This window comes from Ascidiella aspersa, chromosome 5 (genome assembly GCF_963924565.1).
Source record: "Ascidiella aspersa chromosome 5, kaAscAspe10.2, whole genome shotgun sequence".
Classification (NCBI taxonomy): Eukaryota; Metazoa; Chordata; class Ascidiacea; order Phlebobranchia; family Ascidiidae; genus Ascidiella; species Ascidiella aspersa.
In genome coordinates this window covers 20695194-20709070 of record NC_139451.1, presented here as the reverse complement: position 1 = coordinate 20709070, position 13877 = coordinate 20695194, and the positions used below count along the sequence as shown (strand labels likewise).

Genomic DNA, 13877 nt, shown 5'->3' with positions numbered 1-13877 from the left:
AACATAGGTTATTTCCATAGAAAAAAAACAATACACAAAATTCCAGATTGGATCCCGTTTTTGGCCACTATTCTAAGCGGATCGTATCTTCTTGGTTAATTGCTTCGCTTTGTGGTCGTTAAAACAACAGCGCTGACCACTGTGTGATACGGCGCGGAAACCAGGTTTTGGTTCGTGAATGTCAACAGGCTTTTGACATTACCTTGGCTACGCAGAGTATCCATTAATCTCGAATTTGGCCAAAGTTGGCGCATCGATTTGGGGCTTTTGTTTGTTACTTTATCTAAAAACAAGCCCTTAAATAAGGCGGTCGGCGCTTCAGTTTTAACGGCTGCGAAACGTGACAAATGGATTAGAGTATTGGCCTGGGAAACTTGACCATGACATTTGCGTTCAGATTTGATGTAGTGTTGAGAAGAAGTATACAACGAATCCTAGTGTGATAAGCTGTTCGCCGATGCAGCTGAATGCCTTTAGAAACCTTTCTGAAGTTGGTTAACTTCAAAAAACGCACATGCCTATTGTGCTCTGCAGTTTCCGGGCAATTTAAAACAAAGCAAAAGGTATAACTTTCAATACGATAAGTTGAACTTACAAACAGCAGTATTACTTTGGCCGTACACCACGAGTTACAAAAAACTGGGAAAATTTATCACCAAGACACTTTCTAACGCTTTTCCGCCTTGTCGGGTCAAAGCAGGGGTCGATAAAACGGCCAAAGCCTATCTTGACAAATTACCACCTCAAAGCGCCTCGCCTCGTCTCGTCAGAGATTCGGATGAACGAGAAGCCCGCTAGATGCGAGAGAAAGGGAGAGACAGGATGCCAAGTGACAAAAGGCAGGCCTGTTTGGCTGGCTCTGCTATGTTGTAACATCGTAATGGACCCGCGGGAGTCGGATCCCAGTCGGCTGATTTGACCGTGGGGAGTCATGCTTTCGGTCCGACTATTTGAAGTCGGCCCTGGCGACTGTATTAGTGTATTAAACGAAACGATGGAGGCTGCGAAGGAGAAGTCCCGTTTGCGCCGCGCAGAATCTACAAGGCGACAGAACACCAGACCTTTCATCAGAGCGCTGGAGAAACGTAGGTTTCATGCGATCGCTTTTGAAATACCGGCTCTGTTTTTTAGCTCTGTCTGCGCCCGAATTTTCTCCTAATTGCTCAACAAAGGAAGTAACCGCGCGTTTGTCTCTTAAAATTAGGACCTTTCAATTTAACTGCCTCCGTGCTCTTAACACACAATTTAATTTAACTGCCCTCCATTCTCACACCACACAAACGGAACAGAAAACTAAAACATAACTTTAAAACTGTGCGACAAATAAAGAACGAATTCTGCCGTCGCTTTTCTCCGGTTTAAACTAATAAAATACCATTCCAGTTTGACGGTTTACAAATAGTCGAGGGAATTACGACGGTAAAAGCAGCAACGGTGTATTCGTGCATTAAAACTATTAAATTAGAACAAAAACAACCAGCATTGACAAATGAAGCAATATTCCATTGATTTTCCCATTCCCTTAGGGACTGTTTGACATAACCTCAAAAATGGGATAGTGAGGTATTTTGTCATTTTAGCGCAACAGTAAGAATGCTCAACCGCCTGCTTGTTAGTCCTTTTGATGCCCGATTTACCTACACGCAGTAAAACAGCCACGAAGTAATTTACCGAAGGTATGAATCGATACACGAATTTAATCGATCGACCGTATATGCCGCCATCATCTACACCACAACAGGTTTAATTTGTCAAGGTCAAGCACGACAACCTTGGTTCATCAGCTCCAAATCGCCGTTAGGTTATAACACCAACAGTACAAGCTCAATCACCTTTGCCAATTAGGCCGATGGCCGAAACCGTCAATCTTCAAGCGACTATATCGGCTTGGGCTTTATGTGTCCGACTCGCCTCGATGGACTTGTCAAATAGAAGGTGAACAAACGGGAAAGAACCCACGCGACACTGAACGGCGCTAAATCCCGCCGTAAACTTGCGTCGCGACGTAAACAAGCGTTATTTACGATGCGCCATTTGACAAGCAATTAGACCGGCGCGATGCATTAGGTGTTAAACTGGTGAGCATTGCGTTCGCGCTCAGGGCGTTCATCAACAAGGCGTTCATAAGATTGTTTTCTGTTTTTGTTGTTTAGATGTCATGTGTCGTGTAAATATAAACATTGATTTTAATCATTCGGTTTAAGCAAATGTGAGATGAGATATTATTGTTTGTTTTATAAATAAACTAAAGGTGTGCGCTTTCACTCAATTTCAATTCTATACACTTTTGCAAACAACACTTGCTGACAAATAAAGTGGACAATTAAAAAAAAAATCGTTGGCTACTGTTTATTAACGAGTGTATAGATTATATTGCAAGTAGTCTGCAAATGCAATGGTTGGCTTTCACCCTCTTCTAGTCAACCTTTCCCAGCACTCACGTTTCGAACAGGAGACTTTTGATGGCATCTGCCTTTACGAGGGCAGACGACATTTAAAACCCTGGCGGCGTGCCAGCGCACTCAAAAACGAAAGCAATATTCAAATGTGGCAGTCCTTTCCCGCGTACCCGCTGTCTTGGCATAAACATCGTACTAATTGAAAGCCGGCGAGGGCGGAGTGTTTACGCCGTGAGGGCGCGAACTAAAATTTACAAAGAAATAAGACACCGCGCTATGGAGTGGTGACACTTAACGCTTGTCTCTACGTAAATATAGCGTCCCAGTTGGTATCGAAAAGTTCGGTTTGACATCGCATCACCGCCAAAGCTGCAGTGTACTTTATCGCCTACTTCGACTACGAAGGATCTAGATAGCGCCCGTGAAGCACTTGGCAACAGCTGCTGCGAGCCCGTGAAACCCTACGCAATGTGAAAGTCAGTCTTTGCCCGCGCACACACCCCTTGAGCAAACACCAAGCACTCTAGTGACTCTGCTTCCAAGGACAGTAGTCACTACGACTTTTCAGACAGCGTGAACAACACTTAGGGCTTTGATTTTTTTTACAAGAGGCAGATAGAAGAACGAGGACTTGCTGATTTATCCTGGAAAACTGTTAGGTCGGTGGGCGGTGATGATTTGTCCATGCCGGTGGCCGACATACTCACACCTTACTTTTAAAAATTGTACTCAAAACATTGCCAAATCAAAGCAAACACGAGTTTTTAGGCTACACAACCACACAAAACACATCTTTCAAAGATGCATTCTTTTAAAATCGGAAAACTGTAGGAAAATGCAAAAGATTTTAAACGCGACATAAACCGGCGTTACGGTGTTCTGCGAAACTATAAAACTCGACATTAATTGGAGCACACATAATGGGGCAGTTAAAGTCGTAAAGCTCCAAAGCTCAAAGATAACAGGTTGACAGGCGACAACAGCCTCCGTGTGATTCATAACGACGAGAGGCGAATTGCTGCAATTTAACGCCCCTTGCTTCGCTTAATGGATCGACTGTGCCGTCCATACACAAGACGCGATAGCCAGTATTGCAGGGGGGGAAGCCTGTTCCACTTTGGAAGACCACGACCTGTCATTTCGGAGACGGGCTGAAAAATAGCCACAATTGACATGCTTTGGGGGAACTGCCGCGAACCTTTTGTCGTGCGAATGTAAGTCTAATATCACTCGACGCTGATTTATACACCCAAGTAATGACGACCAGTTTTGGGAGGCTGTGATAAGCAGGTGTACGACTCTGTACCCTTGGTCCAACAGGATTTTAAGCAGAACTTGACATCGGGTTGCAGAATCGAAATCGAAAAGTACTTTTTGAAAATGTTTTTAGGGCATTAAACTTTGCTCCAGTTTTACTTTATACATATTAAATACGAGAGCAAAAGTTCTCAAAATTTTATTCATTATATCAATCGCACTTTTCGATCGAAAAAGGTCAATATTTAGATAGGGGCCCCAAGGCAATTAGAAAGCGTCGGCCGAGGCAAGTCGCGAACGCGCATAAGAAAAGTGGTCGAAAATTCTTCGGCCGTGGTCGTAACGACCGACTTGGCAGAGAGATACCTGCATCGGGGTTACGTCAGTCGCGTCGTAATGCACCGCCATCGACCGGCAATATTTGATTAATATAGAGCGCCGCTGACTCGTCGCTGTAAGATGAAATCGATACAGAGGCGGCGTTAAGACCGAACGTTTTTTGTTTTATTTTGAGGTGATTGTCATTGGTTTAGTCACAGCAGCACGCTTACCAGAAATCTAGAGTTTTTTTTAGATTTTTTGGGCTTCGAGAACCCATTCAAGTTTCTACGATGCTTCGGCTATGCCGTTACCTAAATGATTAATTATTGAATAGCTCGCGCGCAACGCCATTAATTGAGTAATATGACAAGTTACATCAAACGTTTATCGCCATTGACATTTGAAAGGTATTGCAAATACCGCTAAATATTCGTGGTTATTTTCCCAATCGTACCGTGAAAACGAGAAATTAATGTTTTCACTCTAATGAATAACTCTCAGATCTATTGAGTAACAATAAAACGCAATTTGTTACAATCTATTATTTTTCGCCTGTTTTACAATCGTCCATACAGCGTTTAACGGCAAAACGACATTGTTTACAAACGATGAGGAACACATTCATAACGTTACAATAAAAGATGAATTCTTATCAGCAGTTTGCAAAGAAAGTTGTTCGCTCAATATTTCGTAAGGTCACTTGCCTCTAATATGACATCATAATCCGATTTAAGCGATCGGGCGAGAGAGAGTCAAGTCTGCTACATTCAGGACACCGCAAAAACAGAAGAATTGCGAGGTGCCTGAGAGACTATATTTTGCCTTGCCCATCCGACTCCTTGTAACCGCCAAACAAAAACATCGCTTTTAATTTGAACAATGTTATGAAGAAAACTTCCTCGCAGATGGCGAAGTTTCGCATTGTTATAAATGGCCGGCTTTTAAAACACTAAATGGTCTGGCGAAAATAAACTGGAGAATTGTCACATTGTTTGCTGGCGTTACGTAATGACCGTTGACATCATCTTGCATCGACAATTTGTAAGACTTCGCGACGCCGAGGTTCGGGACAGAACCGGCAAAAGCAGCTAATTTTCGCGAACTTATAAAATATTATTAGCTTTTCCCATCACACGTCGTAAAAACTAGCAAAAGGTCGATCTCGCGACGCCAGCAGAGCCATTAACTCGACGCCGGCGGACATCGTGACGTCACGCGGGCCAGGGGGAGGGGAGAGTTGCCGGGGGGACCGCGACTCCCCAGACGTCTGAAGTGGAACGGTGATTTCCGAACCGGAACCGTTATCCTGGGCTGAGTCAGAAACCAAGAGAAAGAGCCGAAATCGCGGATTTGGCGTCGTTTAAGGATTTCGCACACAAAATCGACTCGATTGTTGAGTCACAAACGAACAAGCGAAAGCAAGTGACGCGCGTCCGTTCGGGCGTGACGCGTTTCGCCGATCGGCCATCTTATTTACCCGTGATTCGCGCCAGGCATTGGTCATCGGACACTCACAGATTCAATTGTTCGTCTCTCCACTTCTCAACTTGATAATTCATTGGTGGGAGCGTCTCGTTTTCACCCCGTAACCCACGAAAGGTGTCGCGTTTCACGATTTGGGGCTAATCTCGCATTCTGTCAATCGAATAAACCTTATTTGTCTTTGGCTGAGCAAGATCTCGTGTGGTGTTTCGCTTCGCTGCAAAAGTAAGGGTCCCGTACGATCCATTACGATGATTAACTTAGACATGAAAAGGTTCCATTCCAATATACTTTGAATTATTTGAGGTTTTGCTGGGGAATTGATTCAAGTAAAACATTAATCGATTTTTGATGAAGTTTCAAGGATGACAAGGATTTTTTTCTTTTATATATTGCCTTTGTATGCTTTAGGAATTGTCTTCTAATTATCTGGATACTATGTTACTCCCAAAGCTGCACAACAGTTTGCCGATTTGATAATATAGCCTGTCAGTTATTTGACGGGTGCGTTTTTTTGTCATTTGTTTGGGTAATGCAAAATATTCTTTTCGTGTTTTTGATAAATAAAATCGCGTGGTTCTCGGGCTGTTGACTTACATAACGCAGCATTAGCAAAGGGAAATTTATACCGAGTGGTTGTTTTCGCAAACACGATTCAAAATCGGATCGCAAATAGTTCATAATGTGCGAGAGATTTGATCAAATGAAAACCTTCGAGCTCATAACTGCAGCGATATCGATGTGACTCATATTTTTTCACGGCGGCGACAGTTGGATCGGATTCATGTCAAGGAGACAAAACGTCTCTTCACTTTCCTTTTCGTGGCAAACGAGTTAATCGCAGCATTGTTGTGATATCGGAACGAGGATGATTCAAAACAAAAACAATGACACAAGGGTTTGTTGATTTCCGTAAAAGGCAATGTTTGAGTCTATTAATGCAGTTTCTTGGACGCTTACTAACATTGTGACAAACTTTATTAAAAATGCTAAGGCCATTATATTGGATAAAACTATGTTTTTGTGGTGGCTACCAGTAAACTTTGGAACCTAATACACGTTTTTTTGTAATTTCAATAAAAAAAATACTAAATTCAGGAAATAATTAATTTAAAAAAAAATATTTTTGACCATTTTTCGAATTTGCAACGAAAGTTTATGAAGATCGAAGCAGGACCCAACAGGTGCTATCGCAAAAGTACCGATGTCCAGTAAAAACTGCGCGTGATCTCGTCGTCGGTTTTTTGTGGATTGATTTAAAATTGTCAAGAAGCTAGCGCTTGTCGTGATTTCTGACTATATGCGCAACTGTTAAGTTTTTGTTCTTGCCGCCATGGTCGGCCTTAATCCCGGGAGGATTTCGACGAACAGCGACTGGCCTTTTGGAGAAGATTTATGAGCTTCAGATTTCCAAAGACCAACAATAAACTTCGACTAACCGCAGAGCGCTCGGCGATTAACCCGAAAGGCAAAACTCTTTAAGCCGTTAAGTCGCCAGGCAAGTCAACAAATTATGACATCACAATGCCTTGGTTGCGGTGTGTGTACGTACGTTTGAAAATGACTGGTGTCCAGTGTGTCATATGTGCTACTGGTAAATTGAATACATTGGAGCATTTCCTGTAAATCTGACGTCGTCAACAATGAAATGCGACGGTATTGCGTCACGAGAATTGGCATAGGAGTGCAATAAACGGCCGAAGGCGAATTTTTTGCCAGCTGGAGAATCGAACAACAAGGAGATTACATTTTATGCTGCGTTACTTCTCGTTGCACAGCAGAAACGTTTGGCTCGATTTGACCCAAACTTTCCGCGTAAATCGGGCAGGCGAAAAGCAAATCCCCGCATTCCTTTTATCCAGCTCGTTGCTCATGTGTAACGCGTCACGGCTGTGCGTCAGTTGTTGCGAAACAATCGCTCGTTTGTCCAAGTTTACGTTCAAATCCTGGTGATTCAAGCAGGGCCATGTGCATGATTCGGCCAAGCCAACACTGGTTATTAGGAATTTTTTAAATAGTTTTTGACTATTTCTCAGTACTTCACGTGGACCCCAACAGAAAAATAATGCGTGGGTCTTTGTTGAGTTGAGTAACACTCAACGTATTAATAACAGTTATTTGGATTAATCAGAACCACGTCAACGAAAGTGTCGTTTGTTCACGCACAGTATTTTAAGTTTACAGAAAATCGGTAAAAAAATGGACCAATTAATGAAGTGAATGGAAAAGCCTTTAAATTGTACTTTGGAATTATTACAAGACGTATTACGCCTAAAAAATATAAATTATGGTGAGAAGAGCGATAATTATGTTATAATTTCTGCAAACCATTTTTAGCACTAGTCCCTGCTAAACATTTTTTCAATGTTAGCCCTTGGTGACAAGTAAGATATCCGTTTCGGTCACTAAAACACCTTAAAAACACTGATATAGGGGTTTCTTTGTAAATTGGCGGCAAACACAGATGCCAGTTTTTGTCCCAAATATTGAGAAAGGCCCTTCTGCCTTCACACGTCAAGTTGCAACGCCAGCAAGGGTATAAAAAGCGTGAACACGCCATTTTAGTCAAGCGGAAACTTCAGGTCACGAGACGCTTTCGCGCAGTAAGTTTCTCAAATGCGGCTCGCGTACGTTGGCGTACATCCTCATAGCGTTTTGCCCACGCGCGTAGTGGGCAGTAGAAATACCGCTTCTGAATGACTCGTAATTACGCAAAGTTACGAGTTAATTAGAAGGGCGGCTATGTGAAAATACGGGCGCACAGGCGACTGGCCGAACTTATTTCAATCCGTAATTGCGTTTACGACCGAGCACAACAAGGCTATGCCCGCTCGGCATATACGGACGTTCGCCAGTAAGCACGGCTCCTAAACGCGTGTTGTGTCTTATAAGGTGGTAAAGTGCGGGCATGTGTAATTAAAGGTGTCTATTAACAACCACTATGAGCTTAAAATGGATGCTTTGGACTATTTTAAAATTTCACCTCCAATTATTTTCCGTCGCCTATGCGTGGGCCTAAAGATATAATTAAATAAAATAGAGGATTAGGTCATATAAATAACTACAATAAACTTGGATCAAAAACATTCTAAATAATACGAGACACATTGAAAACATTTATTTCATAAAGGTTGCACACAACCATGCACATAGGGACTTCTTTTGCATTCTAGTAAAATAGAAGTTTTTTTATGTTGAATATTACATACGAAGGTCTAAAGAATCACAAATTCTTAAAAAGCAAGCGTGTTAAACGCTTCCCATTGCTAGACGGGTCAGGCAAAGACGTTCTACTTGTCTCGCAATCACAAATTACCGACAGGATACCACACAACCGTCACCATCTTTGTGGCCGCCATTTCAGACAGCCCGATCGCTAATTCAATCCCAGAGGCCATTATTGCCCACCAGCAAAGCTGCACACGACTGACTGTGAAGCAGTTTTGTAATGATTTAAGTCGTTGACTTGACTTAAGTCCACCTAAGTCACTGTTTTCAAATGACTTGACTCGACTTAAGTCATTTGATCAAAATGACTTGACTTAGACTTAAGCAATTTTGTCAAGTAACTTTGGGATTAAAATTTATCTCAAGTCATGCAAATTAAACACTTTTATTGCTGTATATTGCGTTTGAGTTATTTTTTTAGTTAAATTGTTGCTTATAATCGGACGAGTTTACCAATTTTAATAGTTTAACAGTTTACTTATATGTCAATGACATGACTTGAAAACCATAATGACTTGACTGGGACATGACTTGGGTAACCGATGACTTGTTGTGGGACTTGTCTTGTTATTTTTGCAAAAGACTTCACTTGGACTTGAGTTATTTTTTAAATAACTTACTGGGGTAAGTCATTCCAAACTGGCTTGTTTTCAACACTGCTGTGAAGTGCCAGAAATGACGCCTACTTCACCGGTTAACGACCAACAACAGTCGGCGCGAATTCGGATTTTAAGCGACTGTTTACAAAAGCGAGCGCATTCGAGCAACTTGAGAATGCATCGCGCGTTTCGCGCCGACGTTATCTGAGTTCGGATCGCTCAAATTTTGGGTCGCTCGCTTTTCGTCCGACCGTCGTGTTTGTCCCATTGGCGCTTCGGTTAATTAAGTTTAGTCACTTTTCTTCGACCGGTTTGTTTACGATTTACGGTACATTACATTACAGGAGTTGTGTGACTACCTTAACATTTTAAAATCGATAGAGGTGGCATGCTTCAAATATTTTATTCTAAAAACAAATACATTCCTGTGACACACTTACTCTACATTATAACCAAAGCTAAGAAATATTCATTTATTTATTGACTTTTGAAATATTTTTGTGCAAACTTCTGCCATTTTGTGTAGAGCATTGTGGTCCTTGTGTAGAGCATTGTGGCTCACAATTGATTATCCAGTTGGAGCGTCCATTAACGTTACTAAATCATTCAAAACATTATTTAGATTAATTTTCCGCATGTGTTAGGCCAGCTGCGAAGCTTTCCCGACTCCGCATATGTAAGTTACGTTTAGGACTCCCGATCCAAAGGCAGACCAGCAACAGAAAAAACGCAGCGAAGCGCTCATGAAATATTAACAAGACAAGCGGCTCGGCGTTGGCAAGCATTGCACATCAGTTCCGGCGCATTGCGTGCGCATATATAACACAGAACGCGAATCGAACCAACACAATCCCGGACAACATCTAATTTATCGACGCACGAAAAACAGGGTCCATTAACGACGACAAGCGGCCCGTAATGCCACGACCTTGACTTTTACTTGCGCGGTCGATACGTTTTGTCAAGCCTAGCGCGGAAAGCGAGTCTCCCTGGTCGTCGATCTCGCGTTTAAATTCGTGCGAGATCAATGAATTCGACAGGGAATTATTTCGATTGCGCCGAAAAGTAAGTTTGATAAGTCACGTATAGGGAGGATGAAGTCATCGTTGCCTTTCTGGGGAAGTTAAGACTTGTATAATGTAATGCTGTCCTATTAATATGTCAATTGTTTTATTTTAAATGGGTTTTCCAGCGCCCAAAATAGAATGAAAGAAATGCAGGACAAACACATCCCGAAAATCTTCGTTTGAAACTAAAATAACACGTCACTTTTGTATATGCGTGTTCGGTTCTTGGTAAAAATGACACCAGGTGCATCCCACGTCAGCGTGTGTACATTTTTGTCTTTAACGCGTCAAATGCGACCCGCTTAGAAGTCTCCTGTCATCTCGGCGTCGCTAATATGCTCCTCGTTCCATTTATCCGAAAGAGCAGCGGTCGATTCCCGACGGTAAATCGGGAAAATCCAGGGTACCTTGCTTTTAAATTCGCGCCGCGGGTTTACGCCGGTTCGAAGCGCGATGACGACCTTGTTTTTGACGTCGCGTGTTGTTTTGCGGTTACCTCATCGTTTGATGCGCGGGCGTCCATGCATCAGGCGTGCGCGTGCTATATTCGGAAGCATTGCATGTTTCATTTCAACACGCCACAGCAACGTCCGCTTCATTCACGAGAATCTTGACGTTGCAATGACAGCGGATGTGTGACGTTTTATGGAAGTGGTTGAACCTGTTACTTAGGCCGCTTTCCAAATTGATCTTCTATTTATAGAGGAAAGAACCTGTTTGAGTGGACAACATTGGTGCGACAACCCATATGTGGGAAATAACCAATCCACCTGTTCCGGTTCATTTTTGACATGTTTTTCTTGGCTTACAAACCTAAAGGGGCGGATAACGCAACCGAAAAGTGGTGTTCGACGGTGTTATACCTCGATAACAGTTTCTGTAACTCTGAGGCCAATTCTTAGCAACAGAGTTTCTCACTTTTAGTCGCTGGCGCCGGCCGCTGTTTGACAAGGCGCGAGGGTACTATACGCGCGCTAAACATTTAAAGGAAGTCGCAAATTCATTTTACAACCGTGAGTGATCCTAACACGTGTGCGACTATGTGTGTTGAGCGATAACGGCCTGTAATTGACGAAAACAGCGTCCAATCAGAGAGGTCGAGGGCGGCGCTTAACCGGGGTAAATCGCTATCCTTGAGCGAAACTTTAGATATGTTGACGTTGCGTATGTTTTACAAGGGGTCGGTTTTGTGAAGGGAAGCTGCCAACACCGGCCGGTCTGTTTAAATAGTCTGTGTTTCCACGATTAATGACACGCCTTCTTTCTGAACAGATTTAAAAGAAACCAGTGCCCAACGCCAGACGCTGTAGTAAGTTGTTACGAAAATAGCTTATAACGTAATGCGCTAATACACTTAACCTAATCAAAAACAAGCGAGTATACAAGAGCGGTTAAAGGGGTTTAGGTGTTAGCGCACGAGGAAGTCAACATTTATGTTACAGGGGTCATGCGCATCCGATTTTATTACCTTTTTCCTACACTAACATGTCGTGAAGTATCACTTTTCTAAAGTATAGGCTCATACAGCGGACGAAACAAGCTAGAAACGCATGTTTATATGCGTTTAATGACACTATTGATTTAATTGCACAATGCGCGCCACAAGCAGCTACGTCATAAATAGTAAAAACCCTAAGTCCATTATTTCAGAAGTTCGAAAATACACTTGACTTTTGTCAAAGGTGATTTAACTTTTCGCATGTTTTTTACTGGTCACAGGCGCCTAAACTGCTTTAAAATTATCGCAGAATTTTGTACATTGGAAACTAAGTAGGGACATTTCCTACATTCATTACAATTACCATGAAACAAATTAGAAATAACAAAATATAATTCAAAAGTGTTTTTTGCTTCTCTACTAAATATTAACCTGTGATATATCGTTGCATTTGGTAGAAGCAAAATGCTTCCAGCAGCGTTTTGTGCAATAGGAACTTAGCGGACGAATTTTCCATTACTGATGCGGAATAAATTAGACACAATTTGTATGTTTTAGCATCGATTTTAACGATTTCTAGGTTGGGAACTTCCAGGGACTTTTGTCGTCGCGTCAACTTTCTTCGACAGATTAAATTGAGAAGTACAAATTTAGGAAGTCTTACGCATTGACTTCATTTCGTTAACATATTGTAGAATGCTGACTTACCAAAGAGCAAAATCAACATTTTTCTATAAATGACATCACGTTTCGACCCCACAAGGAAATGAAACTACTGTTTTGTTCAACTCAGTTAAAACACCTTCGAGTCACTCACTCAGTAAGCCATGAAAAAATATCGGGATTTCCAAGACTGTTATCGTATCCTTGTTTGGCAAGTTTGCAAATTTGTTTGGCAAGGTTGCACAAAGCAACTTCCTCATACTATGTCGTAAGACTATAGTGAAGCACCCCTAATCTTATCATTGCTGTAAATATCCTGGTAAGCAAAAACTGCCGACTGCAGAGCCCGTGCACGTGACGTCACAATGCCACAGGTAGTCATTACGTCATAGATGGGGCAGAATTAGGCGGAAGGAATTGGAGCTGCCTTGTCGTCTTGAGAGATAAACCAATTGGCCGCGAGCTGTGTAGCTCATATAGGTCGTAATCAATTATTCAACCGAGCCCTTGTTGCTTCATTAAGCACGTATACAAAAAGCTTTGCGAAACCCGAGGGTCGTGCCGGTTACAATAGCCCTCGCTAAATATTTTCGCCGAACGGCGTCGAAAAACGGCAAACGGAAGCTTAGTTTAGAAGTTCAAAACTGAGCGTGCTTCACGTTTTGCAGCTGATTTTCGACTTTAATGCTTAACATTTCCCCTCTATACGTGTATAACGAATCTCTCGTTTTTTTTATTTTATTTATCTCTAAAATGTGATTACAGTTCCCGAAAACAAATATAGGTTCATAAACATTAATGAGCTATTTTTATTTTGTCAAAGATTGATACACCGTGAATCATTCATTTCCCTATATTATGTTTTATTGGGACAACGCGGTCTAACACTTCTGCGAAACGGTGTAATAAACAATAAACTGTTTTAAAAACCCCCGTGCATTGTTCAGAAGTTTTATAACTTTTCGATCCCGACAAATCTCCTAACGCATCCAACGAACTCCATAAACGATCAAATAATTACCGGAGTTATTTCGTTTTATTAGGGTGTTGGTTAACGATCAGGAATTTGGTAGGCCAATAAACTGCCCCAGAGTTGAATTTCTCACTAAGCCTTTATAGTTTACGTATTTGAACCGCTGTTACCTACAGCCGCCATAAACCGGATTGCGAATACGTAGTCAGTCACATTCAGCGCTATAAACGCAAAAATTCTAGTTTATATCGTTGAATTAGCAAAGAGATAACAAATTAAGTTAGAGCTGACGAACGCCTATCCTCCTTGACCTACAAATTTACCTATCTGTAAATAGAACGAAACCGGAATTTGCGCCCTTTCGACTTGTTGTGTAGAAAGAACCTAAAAAGGCGGCATCACGTCGAGCGAATTTTAGCGGAAATTTTTTAACAGCACAAACGCGCAGCC

General features: G+C 42.0%; 1 protein-coding gene across 1 annotated transcript in view; it reads right to left on the bottom strand.

Annotated features, from left to right (window-relative positions):
• Positions 1 to 13877, bottom strand: part of LOC146145332 (matrix metalloproteinase-14-like) — a 30970-nt gene that overhangs the window by 14046 nt on the left and 3047 nt on the right. The gene's annotated exons all lie outside the window — the stretch shown is intronic.